Here is a 13,213-nt window from a genome sequence, read left to right as displayed (position 1 = left end):
CATGGGAGTAATGTGCCCAACAGTCTACGCTTTGATCGTTCCCTGGAAGACCAGTAGAAGTTTCCGATGCACATCTGGTGGCATTCTGTAATCTATGGACTCTCAGAGTGTTGATGAAACACAGAAATAGCATCGGGATAGAATACAACAGTCACCATGCGCACTTTCCTCCATGGGAATAATGTCTCAGACAGTCTACGTTTTCATTGTTCCCTGGAAGACCAGTAGTAGTTTTCGATGCACATCATGATTCATTCTGTAATCTGTGGACTATCAGAGTGTTAATGAAACACAGAAATTGCATCGGGATTGAATACAACAGTTACCTTGCGCACAATCCTCCACGGGAGTAATGTCTCAAACAGTCTACGCTTTGATCGTTCCCTGGAAGACCAGTATTAGTTTCCAATGCACATCAGGAGGCATTCTGTAATCTGTGGACTATCTGAGTGTTGATGAAACACAGAAATTGCATCGGGATTGAATACAACAGTCACCATGCACACTTTCCTCCATGGAAGTAACGTCTCAAACAGTCCACGATTTAATCGTTCGATGGAAGACCAGTAGTAGTTTCCGATGCACATCTGGAGGCATTCTATAACCTGTGGACTATCTGAGTGTTGATGAAACAAATAAATTGCGTCGGGATTGAATACAACAGTCACCATGCGCACTTTTCACCATGGGAGTAATGTCTCCAACAGTCTACGCTTTGATCGTTCCGTGGAAGACCAGTAGAAGTTTCCGAAGCACATCTGGTGGCATTCTGTAATCTATGGACTATCAGAGTGTTGATGAAACACAGAAATAGCATCAGGATTGAATACAACAGTCACCATGCGCACTTTTTTTCCATGGGAGTAATGTCTCAAATAGTCTACGCTTTGATCGTTCCCTGGAAGACCAGTAGTAGTTTCCGATGCACATCTGGTGGCATTCTGTAATCTGTGGACTAACAGAGTGTTGATGAGACACAGAAATTGCATCGGGATTGAATACAACAGTCAATATTCGCACTTTCCTCCATGGGAGTAATGTCTCAAACAGTCTACGATTTGATCGTTACCTGGAAGACCAGTAGTAATTTCCGATGCACATCTGGAGGCATTCCGTAGTCTGTGGAGTATCAGAGTGTTGATGAAGCACAGAAATAGTATCGGGATTGATTACAACAGTCACCATGCGCATTTTCCTCCACGGGAGTAATGTCTCAATCAGTCCACGATTTGATCGTTCGATGGAAGACCAGTAGTAGTTTCCGATGCACATCTGGAGACAATCTGGAATCTGAGGACTATCAGAGTGTTGATGAAACGCAGTAATTGCGTCGGGATTGAATACGACACTCACCATGCGCACTTTCCTCCATGGGAGTAATGTCTCAAACTTTCTACGCTTTGATCGTTCCCTGTTAGACCAGTACTAGTTCCCGATGCACATCTGGAGGCATTCTGTAATCTGTGTACTATCAGACTGTTGATGAAACACAGAAATTGAATCGGGATTGAATACAACAGTCACCATCCGCACTTTCCTCCATGGGAGTAACGTCTGAAACAATCTACGCTTTGATTGTTTCCTGGAAGACCAGTAGTAGTTTCCGATGCACATCTGGTGGCATTCTGTAATCTGTGGACTGTCAGAGTGTTGATGAAACACGGAAATGGCATCGGGTTTGAATACAAGAGTCACCATGCGCACTTTCCTCCATGGGAGTGATATCTCAAACAGTCTACGCTTCGATCGTTCCCTGGAATACCAGTAGTAGTTTCCGATGCACATCTGCTGGCATTCTGTAAACTGTGGACTATCAGAGTGTTGACGAAACACAGAAATTGCATCGGGATTGAATACAACAGTCACCATGCGCACTTTTCTCCATGTGAGTAATGTCCTTAACAGTCTACGCTTTGATCGTTCCCTGGAAGACCAGTAGAAGTTTCCGATTCACATCTGGTGGCATTCTGTAATCTATGGACTATCAGAGTGTTGATGAAACACAGAAATAGCATCGGGATTGAATACAACAGTCACCATGCGCACTTTCCTCCATGGGGATAATGTCTCAAACAGTCTATGTTTTGATTGTTCCCTGGAAGACCAGTAGTAGTTTTCGATGCACATCATGAGGCATTCTGTAATCTGTGGACTATCAGAGTGTTAATGAAACACAGAAATTCCATCGGGATTGAATACAACAGTCACCATGCGCACTTTCCTCCATGGGAGTAATGTCTCAAACAGTCTACGCTTTGATCGTTCCCTGGAAGACCAGTAGTGGTTTCCGATGCACATCTGGAGGCATTCCGTAATCTGTGGAGTATCAGAGTGTTGATGAAGCACAGAAATTGAATCGGGATTGAATACAACAGTCACCATGCGCATTTTCCACCATGGGAGTAATGTCTCAATCAGTCCACGATTTGATCGTTCGATGGAAGACCAGTAGTAGTTTCCGATGCACATCTGGAATCAATCTGTAATCTGAGGATTATCAGAGTGTTGATGAAACACAGTAATTGCGTCGGGATTGAATACAACACTCTCCATGCGCACTTTCCTCCATGGGAGTAATGTCTCAAAGTTTCTACGCTTTGATCGTTCCCTGTTAGACCAGTACTAGTTCCCGATGCACATCTGGGGGCATTCTGTAATCTGTGTACTATCAGACTGTTGATGAAACACAGAAATTGAATCGGGATTGAATACAACAGTCACCATGCGCACTTTTCTCCATGGGAGTAATGTGCCCAACAGTCTACGCTTTGATCGTTCCCTGGAAGACCAGTAGAAGTTTCCGATGCACATCTGGTGGCATTCTGTAATCTATGGACTCTCAGAGTGTTGATGAAACACAGAAATAGCATCGGGATAGAATACAACAGTCACCATGCGCACTTTCCTCCACGGGAGTGATATCTCAAACAGTCTACGCTTCGATCGTTCCCTGGAATACCAGTAGTAGTTTCCGATGCACATCTGCTGGCATTCTGTAATCTGTGGACTATCAGAGTGTTGATGAAACACAGAAATAGCATCGAGATTGATTACAACAGTCAACATGCGCACTTTCCTCCATGGGAGTAATGTCTCAAATAGTCTACGCTTTGATCGTTCCCTGGAAGACCAGAAGTAGTTTCCGATGCACATCTGGAGGCATTCTGCAATCTGTGGACCCTCAAAGTGTAGATGAAACACAGAAATTGCATCGAGTTTGAATACAACAGCACCATCCGCACTTTCCTCCATGGCAGTAATGTCTCAAACAGTCTACGCTTTGATCGTTGCCATGAAGACTAGTAGAAGATTCCGATGCACATCTGGAGGCAATCTGTAAACTGTGGACTATCAGAGTGTTGATGAAACATAGAAATTGCATCGGGATGGAATACAACAGTCACCATCCGCACTTTTCTGCATGTTAGTAATATCTGAAACAGTCTACGCTTTGATCGTTCCATGGAATACCAGTAGTAGTTTCCGATGCACATCTGGTGGCATTCTGAAATCTGTGGACCTTCAAAGTGTTGATGAAACACAGAAATTGCATCGGGAGTGAATACAACAGTCACAGTCCGCACTTTCCTCCATGGGAGTAATGTCTGATACACTCTACGCTTTGATCGTTCCCAGGAAGACCAGTAGTAGTTTCCCATGCACATATGGAGGCATTCTGAAATCTGTGGACTATCTGAATGTTGATGAAACACAGAAATTGCATCGGGATTGAATACAACAGTCACCATGCGCACTTTCCTCCATGGGAGTAATGTCTCAAACAGTCTACGCTTTGATCGTTCCCTGGAAGACCAGTATTAGTTTCCAATGCACATCAGGAGGCATTCTGTAACCTGTGGACTATCTGAGTGTTGATGAAACACAGAAATTGCATCGGGATTGAATACAACAGTCACCATGCACACTTTCCTCCATGGAAGTAATGTCTCAAACAGTCCACGATTTAATCGTTCGATGGAAGACCAGTAGTAGTTTCCGATGCACATCTGGAGGCATTCTATAACCTGTGGACTATCTGAGTGTTGATGAAACAAATAAATTGCGTCGGGATTGAATACAACAGTCACCATGCGCACTTTTCACCATGGGAGTAATGTCTCCAACAGTCTACGCTTTGATCGTTCCGTGGAAGACCAGTAGAAGTTTCCGAAGCACATCTGGTGGCATTCTGTAATCTATGGACTATCAGAGTGTTGATGAAACACAGAAATAGCATCAGGATTGAATACAACAGTCACCATGCGCACTTTTTTTCCATGGGAGTAATGTCTCAAATAGTCTACGCTTTGATCGTTCCCTGGAAGACCAGTAGTAGTTTCCGATGCACATCTGGTGGCATTCTGTAATCTGTGGACTAACAGAGTGTTGATGAGACACAGAAATTGCATCGGGATTGAATACAACAGTCAATATTCGCACTTTCCTCCATGGGAGTAATGTCTCAAACAGTCTACGATTTGATCGTTACCTGGAAGACCAGTAGTAATTTCCGATGCACATCTGGAGGCATTCCGTAGTCTGTGGAGTATCAGAGTGTTGATGAAGCACAGAAATAGCATCGGGATTGATTACAACAGTCACCATGCGCATTTTCCTCCACGGGAGTAATGTCTCAATCAGTCCACGATATGATCGTTCGATGGAAGACCAGTAGTAGTTTCCGATGCACATCTGGAGGCAATCTGGAATCTGAGGACTATCAGAGTGTTGATGAAACGCAGTAATTGCGTCGGGATTGAATACGACACTCACCATGCGCACTTTCCTCCATGGGAGTAATGTCTCAAACTTTCTACGCTTTGATCGTTCCCTGTTAGACCAGTACTAGTTCCCGATGCACATCTGGAGGCATTCTGTAATCTGTGTACTATCAGACTGTTGATGAAACACAGAAATTGAATCGGGATTGAATACAACAGTCACCATCCGCACTTTCCTCCATGGGAGTAACGTCTGAAACAATCTACGCTTTGATTGTTTCCTGGAAGACCAGTAGTAGTTTCCGATGCACATCTGGTGGCATTCTGTAATCTGTGGACTGTCAGAGTGTTGATGAAACACGGAAATGGCATCGGGTTTGAATACAAGAGTCACCATGCGCACTTTCCTCCATGGGAGTAATGTCTCATACAGTCTACGCGTTGATCGTTCCCTGAAAGACCAGTAGAAGTTTCCGATGCACATCTGGTGGCTTTCTGTAATCTATGGACTATCAGAGTCTTGATGGAACACAGAAATTGCATCGGGATTGATAACAACAGTCACCATGGGCGCTTTCCTCCACGGGAGTAATGTCTCAAACAGTCCACGATTTTATCGTTCGATGGAAGACCAGTAGTACTTTCCGATGCACATCTGGAGGCATTCTGTAAACTGTGGACTATCTGAGTGTTGACGAAACACAGAAATTGCATCGGGATTGAATACAACAGTCACCATGCGCACTTTTCTCCATGTGAGTAATGTCCCCAACAGTCTACGCTTTGATCGTTCCCTGGAAGACCAGTAGAAGTTTCCGATTCACATCTGGTGGCATTCTGTAATCTATGGACTATCAGAGTGTTGATGAAACACAGAAATAGCATCGGGGTTGAATACAACAGTCACCATGCGCACTTTCCTCCATGGGGATAATGTCTCAAACAGTCTATGTTTTGATTGTTCCCTGGAAGACCAGTAGTAGTTTTCGATGCACATCATGAGGCATTCTGTAATCTGTGGACTATCAGAGTGTTAATGAAACACAGAAATTCCATCGGGATTGAATACAACAGTCACCATGCGCACTTTCCTCCATGGGAGTAATGTCTCAAACAGTCTACGCTTTGATCGTTCCCTGGAAGACCAGTAGTAGTTTCCGATGCACATCTGGAGGCATTCCGTAATCTGTGGAGTATCAGAGTTTTGATGAAGCACAGAAATTGAATCGGGATTGAATACAACAGTCACCATGCGCATTTTCCTCCATGGGAGTAATGTCTCAATCAGTCCACGATTTGATCGTTCGATGGAAGACCAGTAGTAGTTTCCGATGCACATCTGGAATCAATCTGTAATCTGAGGATTATCAGAGTGTTGATGAAACACAGTAATTGCGTCGGGATTGAATACAACACTCTCCATGCGCACTTTCCTCCATGGGAGTAATGTCTCAAAGTTTCTACGCTTTGATCGTTCCCTGTTAGACCAGTACTAGTTCCCGATGCACATCTGGGGGCATTCTGTAATCTGTGTACTATCAGACTGTTGATGAAACACAGAAATTGAATCGGGATTGAATACAACAGTCACCATGCGCACTTTTCTCCATGGGAGTAATGTGCCCAACAGTCTACGCTTTGATCGTTCCCTGGAAGACCAGTAGAAGTTTCCGATGCACATCTGGTGGCATTCTGTAATCTATGGACTCTCAGAGTGTTGATGAAACACAGAAATAGCATCGGGATTGAATACAACAGTCACCATGCGCACTTTCCTCCATGGGGATAATGTCTCAAACAGTCTATGTTTTGATTGTTCCCTGGAAGACCAGTAGTAGTTTTCGATGCACATCATGAGGCATTCTGTAATCTGTGGACTATCAGAGTGTTAATGAAACACAGAAATTCCATCGGGATTGAATACAACAGTCACCATGCGCACTTTCCTCCATGGGAGTAATGTCTCAAACAGTCTACGCTTTGATCGTTCCCTGGAAGACCAGTAGTAGTTTCCGATGCACATCTGGAGGCATTCCGTAATCTGTGGAGTATCAGAGTGTTGATGAAGCACAGAAATTGAATCGGGATTGAATACAACAGTCACCATGCGCATTTTCCACCATGGGAGTAATGTCTCAATCAGTCCACGATTTGATCGTTCGATGGAAGACCAGTAGTAGTTTCCGATGCACATCTGGAATCAATCTGTAATCTGAGGATTATCAGAGTGTTGATGAAACACAGTAATTGCGTCGGGATTGAATACAACACTCTCCATGCGCACTTTCCTCCATGGGAGTAATGTCTCAAAGTTTCTACGCTTTGATCGTTCCCTGTTAGACCAGTACTAGTTCCCGATGCACATCTGGGGGCATTCTGTAATCTGTGTACTATCAGACTGTTGATGAAACACAGAAATTGAATCGGGATTGAATACAACAGTCACCATGCGCACTTTTCTCCATGGGAGTAATGTGCCCAACAGTCTACGCTTTGATCGTTCCCTGGAAGACCAGTAGAAGTTTCCGATGCACATCTGGTGGCATTCTGTAATCTATGGACTCTCAGAGTGTTGATGAAACACAGAAATAGCATCGGGATAGAATACAACAGTCACCATGCGCACTTTCCTCCACGGGAGTGATATCTCAAACAGTCTACGCTTCGATCGTTCCCTGGAATACCAGTAGTAGTTTCCGATGCACATCTGCTGGCATTCTGTAATCTGTGGACTATCAGAGTGTTGATGAAACACAGAAATAGCATCGAGATTGATTACAACAGTCAACATGCGCACTTTCCTCCATGGGAGTAATGTCTCAAATAGTCTACGCTTTGATCGTTCCCTGGAAGACCAGAAGTAGTTTCCGATGCACATCTGGAGGCATTCTGCAATCTGTGGACCCTCAAAGTGTAGATGAAACACAGAAATTGCATCGAGTTTGAATACAACAGCACCATCCGCACTTTCCTCCATGGCAGTAATGTCTCAAACAGTCTACGCTTTGATCGTTGCCATGAAGACTAGTAGAAGATTCCGATGCACATCTGGAGGCAATCTGTAAACTGTGGACTATCAGAGTGTTGATGAAACATAGAAATTGCATCGGGATGGAATACAACAGTCACCATCCGCACTTTTCTGCATGTTAGTAATATCTGAAACAGTCTACGCTTTGATCGTTCCATGGAATACCAGTAGTAGTTTCCGATGCACATCTGGTGGCATTCTGAAATCTGTGGACCTTCAAAGTGTTGATGAAACACAGAAATTGCATCGGGAGTGAATACAACAGTCACAGTCCGCACTTTCCTCCATGGGAGTAATGTCTGATACACTCTACGCTTTGATCGTTCCCAGGAAGACCAGTAGTAGTTTCCCATGCACATATGGAGGCATTCTGAAATCTGTGGACTATCTGAATGTTGATGAAACACAGAAATTGCATCGGGATTGAATACAACAGTCACCATGCGCACTTTCCTCCATGGGAGTAATGTCTCAAACAGTCTACGCTTTGATCGTTCCCTGGAAGACCAGTATTAGTTTCCAATGCACATCAGGAGGCATTCTGTAACCTGTGGACTATCTGAGTGTTGATGAAACACAGAAATTGCATCGGGATTGAATACAACAGTCACCATGCACACTTTCCTCCATGGAAGTAATGTCTCAAACAGTCCACGATTTAATCGTTCGATGGAAGACCAGTAGTAGTTTCCGATGCACATCTGGAGGCATTCTATAACCTGTGGACTATCTGAGTGTTGATGAAACAAATAAATTGCGTCGGGATTGAATACAACAGTCACCATGCGCACTTTTCACCATGGGAGTAATGTCTCCAACAGTCTACGCTTTGATCGTTCCGTGGAAGACCAGTAGAAGTTTCCGAAGCACATCTGGTGGCATTCTGTAATCTATGGACTATCAGAGTGTTGATCAAACACAGAAATAGCATCAGGATTGAATACAACAGTCACCATGCGCACTTTTTTTCCATGGGAGTAATGTCTCAAATAGTCTACGCTTTGATCGTTCCCTGGAAGACCAGTAGTAGTTTCCGATGCACATCTGGTGGCATTCTGTAATCTGTGGACTAACAGAGTGTTGATGAGACACAGAAATTGCATCGGGATTGAATACAACAGTCAATATTCGCACTTTCCTCCATGGGAGTAATGTCTCAAACAGTCTACGATTTGATCGTTACCTGGAAGACCAGTAGTAATTTCCGATGCACATCTGGAGGCATTCCGTAGTCTGTGGAGTATCAGAGTGTTGATGAAGCACAGAAATAGCATCGGGATTGATTACAACAGTCACCATGCGCATTTTCCTCCACGGGAGTAATGTCTCAATCAGTCCACGATATGATCGTTCGATGGAAGACCAGTAGTAGTTTCCGATGCACATCTGGAGGCAATCTGGAATCTGAGGACTATCAGAGTGTTGATGAAACGCAGTAATTGCGTCGGGATTGAATACGACACTCACCATGCGCACTTTCCTCCATGGGAGTAATGTCTCAAACTTTCTACGCTTTGATCGTTCCCTGTTAGACCAGTACTAGTTCCCGATGCACATCTGGAGGCATTCTGTAATCTGTGTACTATCAGACTGTTGATGAAACACAGAAATTGAATCGGGATTGAATACAACAGTCACCATCCGCACTTTCCTCCATGGGAGTAACGTCTGAAACAATCTACGCTTTGATTGTTTCCTGGAAGACCAGTAGTAGTTTCCGATGCACATCTGGTGGCATTCTGTAATCTGTGGACTGTCAGAGTGTTGATGAAATACGGAAATGGCATCGGGTTTGAATACAAGAGTCACCATGCGCACTTTCCTCCATGGGAGTAATGTCTCATACAGTCTACGCGTTGATCGTTCCCTGAAAGACCAGTAGAAGTTTCCGATGCACATCTGGTGGCTTTCTGTAATCTATGGACTATCAGAGTCTTGATGGAACACAGAAATTGCATCGGGATTGATAACAACAGTCACCATGGGCACTTTCCTCCACGGGAGTAATGTCTCAAACAGTCCACGATTTTATCGTTCGATGGAAGACCAGTAGTACTTTCCGATGCACATCTGGAGGCATTCTGTAAACTGTGGACTATCTGAGTGTTGACGAAACACAGAAATTGCATCGGGATTGAATACAACAGTCACCATGCGCACTTTTCTCCATGTGAGTAATGTCCCCAACAGTCTACGCTTTGATCGTTCCCTGGAAGACCAGTAGAAGTTTCCGATTCACATCTGGTGGCATTCTGTAATCTATGGACTATCAGAGTGTTGATGAAACACAGAAATAGCATCGGGGTTGAATACAACAGTCACCATGCGCACTTTCCTCCATGGGGATAATGTCTCAAACAGTCTATGTTTTGATTGTTCCCTGGAAGACCAGTAGTAGTTTTCGATGCACATCATGAGGCATTCTGTAATCTGTGGACTATCAGAGTGTTAATGAAACACAGAAATTCCATCGGGATTGAATACAACAGTCACCATGCGCACTTTCCTCCATGGGAGTAATGTCTCAAACAGTCTACGCTTTGATCGTTCCCTGGAAGACCAGTAGTAGTTTCCGATGCACATCTGGAGGCATTCCGTAATCTGTGGAGTATCAGAGTGTTGATGAAGCACAGAAATTGAATCGGGATTGAATACAACAGTCACCATGCGCATTTTCCTCCATGGGAGTAATGTCTCAATCAGTCCACGATTTGATCGTTCGATGGAAGACCAGTAGTAGTTTCCGATGCACATCTGGAATCAATCTGTAATCTGAGGATTATCAGAGTGTTGATGAAACACAGTAATTGCGTCGGGATTGAATACAACACTCTCCATGCGCACTTTCCTCCATGGGAGTAATGTCTCAAAGTTTCTACGCTTTGATCGTTCCCTGTTAGACCAGTACTAGTTCCCGATGCACATCTGGGGGCATTCTGTAATCTGTGTACTATCAGACTGTTGATGAAACACAGAAATTGAATCGGGATTGAATACAACAGTCACCATGCGCACTTTTCTCCATGGGAGTAATGTGCCCAACAGTCTACGCTTTGATCGTTCCCTGGAAGACCAGTAGAAGTTTCCGATGCACATCTGGTGGCATTCTGTAATCTATGGACTCTCAGAGTGTTGATGAAACACAGAAATAGCATCGGGATAGCATACAACAGTCACCATGCGCACTTTCCTCCATGGGAATAATGTCTCAGACAGTCTACGTTTTCATTGTTCCCTGGAAGACCAGTAGTAGTTTTCGATGCACATCATGATTCATTCTGTAATCTGTGGACTATCAGAGTGTTAATGAAACACAGAAATTGCATCGGGATTGAATACAACAGTTACCTTGCGCACAATCCTCCACGGGAGTAATGTCTCAAACAGTCTACGCTTTGATCGTTCCCTGAAAGACCAGTAATGGTTTCCGATGCACAACTGTTGGCATTCTGTAATCTGTCGACTATCAGAGTGTTGATGAAACACAGAGAATGCATCGGGATTGAATACAACAGTCACCATGCGCACTTTCCTCCACGGGAGTGATATCTCAAACAGTCTACGCTTCGATCGTTCCCTGGAATACCAGTAGTAGTTTCCGATGCACATCTGCTGGCATTCTGTAATCTGTGGACTATCAGAGTGTTGATGAAACACAGAAATAGCATCGAGATTGAATACAACAGTCAACATGCGCACTTTCCTCCATGGGAGTAATGTCTCAAATAGTCTACGCTTTGATCGTTCCCTGGAAGACCAGAAGTAGTTTCCGATGCACATCTGGAGGCATTCTGCAATCTGTGGACCCTCAAAGTGTAGATGAAACACAGAAATTGCATCGAGTTTGAATACAACAGCACCATCCGCACTTTCCTCCATGGCAGTAATGTCTCAAACAGTCTACGCTTTGATCGTTGCCATGAAGACTAGTAGAAGATTCCGATGCACATCTGGAGGCAATCTGTAAACTGTGGACTATCAGAGTGTTGATGAAACATAGAAATTGCATCGGGATGGAATACAACAGTCACCATCCGCACTTTTCTGCATGTTAGTAATATCTGAAACAGTCTACGCTTTGATCGTTCCATGGAATACCAGTAGTAGTTTCCGATGCACATCTGGTGGCATTCTGAAATCTGTGGACCTTCAAAGTGTTGATGAAACACAGAAATTGCATCGGGAGTGAATACAACAGTCACAGTCCGCACTTTCCTCCATGGGAGTAATGTCTGATACACTCTACGCTTTGATCGTTCCCAGGAAGACCAGTAGTAGTTTCCCATGCACATATGGAGGCATTCTGAAATCTGTGGACTATCTGAATGTTGATGAAACACAGAAATTGCATCGGGATTGAATACAACAGTCACCATGCGCACTTTCCTCCATGGAAGTAATGTCTCAAACAGTCCACGATTTAATCGTTCGATGGAAGACCAGTAGTAGTTTCCGATGCACATCTGGAGGCATTCTATAACCTGTGGACTATCTGAGTGTTGATGAAACAAATAAATTGCGTCGGGATTGAATACAACAGTCACCATGCGCACTTTTCACCATGGGAGTAATGTCTCCAACAGTCTACGCTTTGATCGTTCCGTGGAAGACCAGTAGAAGTTTCCGAAGCACATCTGGTGGCATTCTGTAATCTATGGACTATCAGAGTGTTGATGAAACACAGAAATAGCATCAGGATTGAATACAACAGTCACCATGCGCACTTTTTTTCCATGGGGGTAATGTCTCAAATAGTCTACGCTTTGATCGTTCCCTGGAAGACCAGTAGTAGTTTCCGATGCACATCTGGTGGCATTCTGTAATCTGTGGACTAACAGAGTGTTGATGAGACACAGAAATTGCATCGGGATTGAATACAACAGTCAATATTCGCACTTTCCTCCATGGGAGTAATGTCTCAAACAGTCTACGATTTAATCGTTACCTGGAAGACCAGTAGTAATTTCCGATGCACATCTGGAGGCATTCCGTAGTCTGTGGATTATCAGAGTGTTGATGAAGCACAGAAATAGCATCGGGATTGATTACAACAGTCACCATGCGCATTTTCCTCCACGGGAGTAATGTCTCAATCAGTCCACGATTTGATCGTTCGATGGAAGACCAGTAGTAGTTTCCGATGCACATCTGGAGGCAATCTGGAATCTGAGGACTATCAGAGTGTTGATGAAACGCAGTAATTGCGTCGGGATTGAATACGACACTCACCATGCGCACTTTCCTCCATGGGAGTAATGTCTCAAACTTTCTACGCTTTGATCGTTCCCTGTTAGACCAGTACTAGTTCCCGATGCACATCTGGAGGCATTCTGTAATCTGTGTACTATCAGACTGTTGATGAAACACAGAAATTGAATCGGGATTGAATACAACAGTCACCATCCGCACTTTCCTCCATGGGAGTAACGTCTGAAACAATCTACGCTTTGATTGTTTCCTG

The sequence above is a fragment of the Schistocerca gregaria genome, unplaced genomic scaffold (genome assembly GCF_023897955.1).
Source record: "Schistocerca gregaria isolate iqSchGreg1 unplaced genomic scaffold, iqSchGreg1.2 ptg000066l, whole genome shotgun sequence".
NCBI lineage: Eukaryota > Metazoa > Arthropoda > Insecta > Orthoptera > Acrididae > Schistocerca > Schistocerca gregaria.
Note: the sequence above shows the minus strand (reverse complement) of the source record.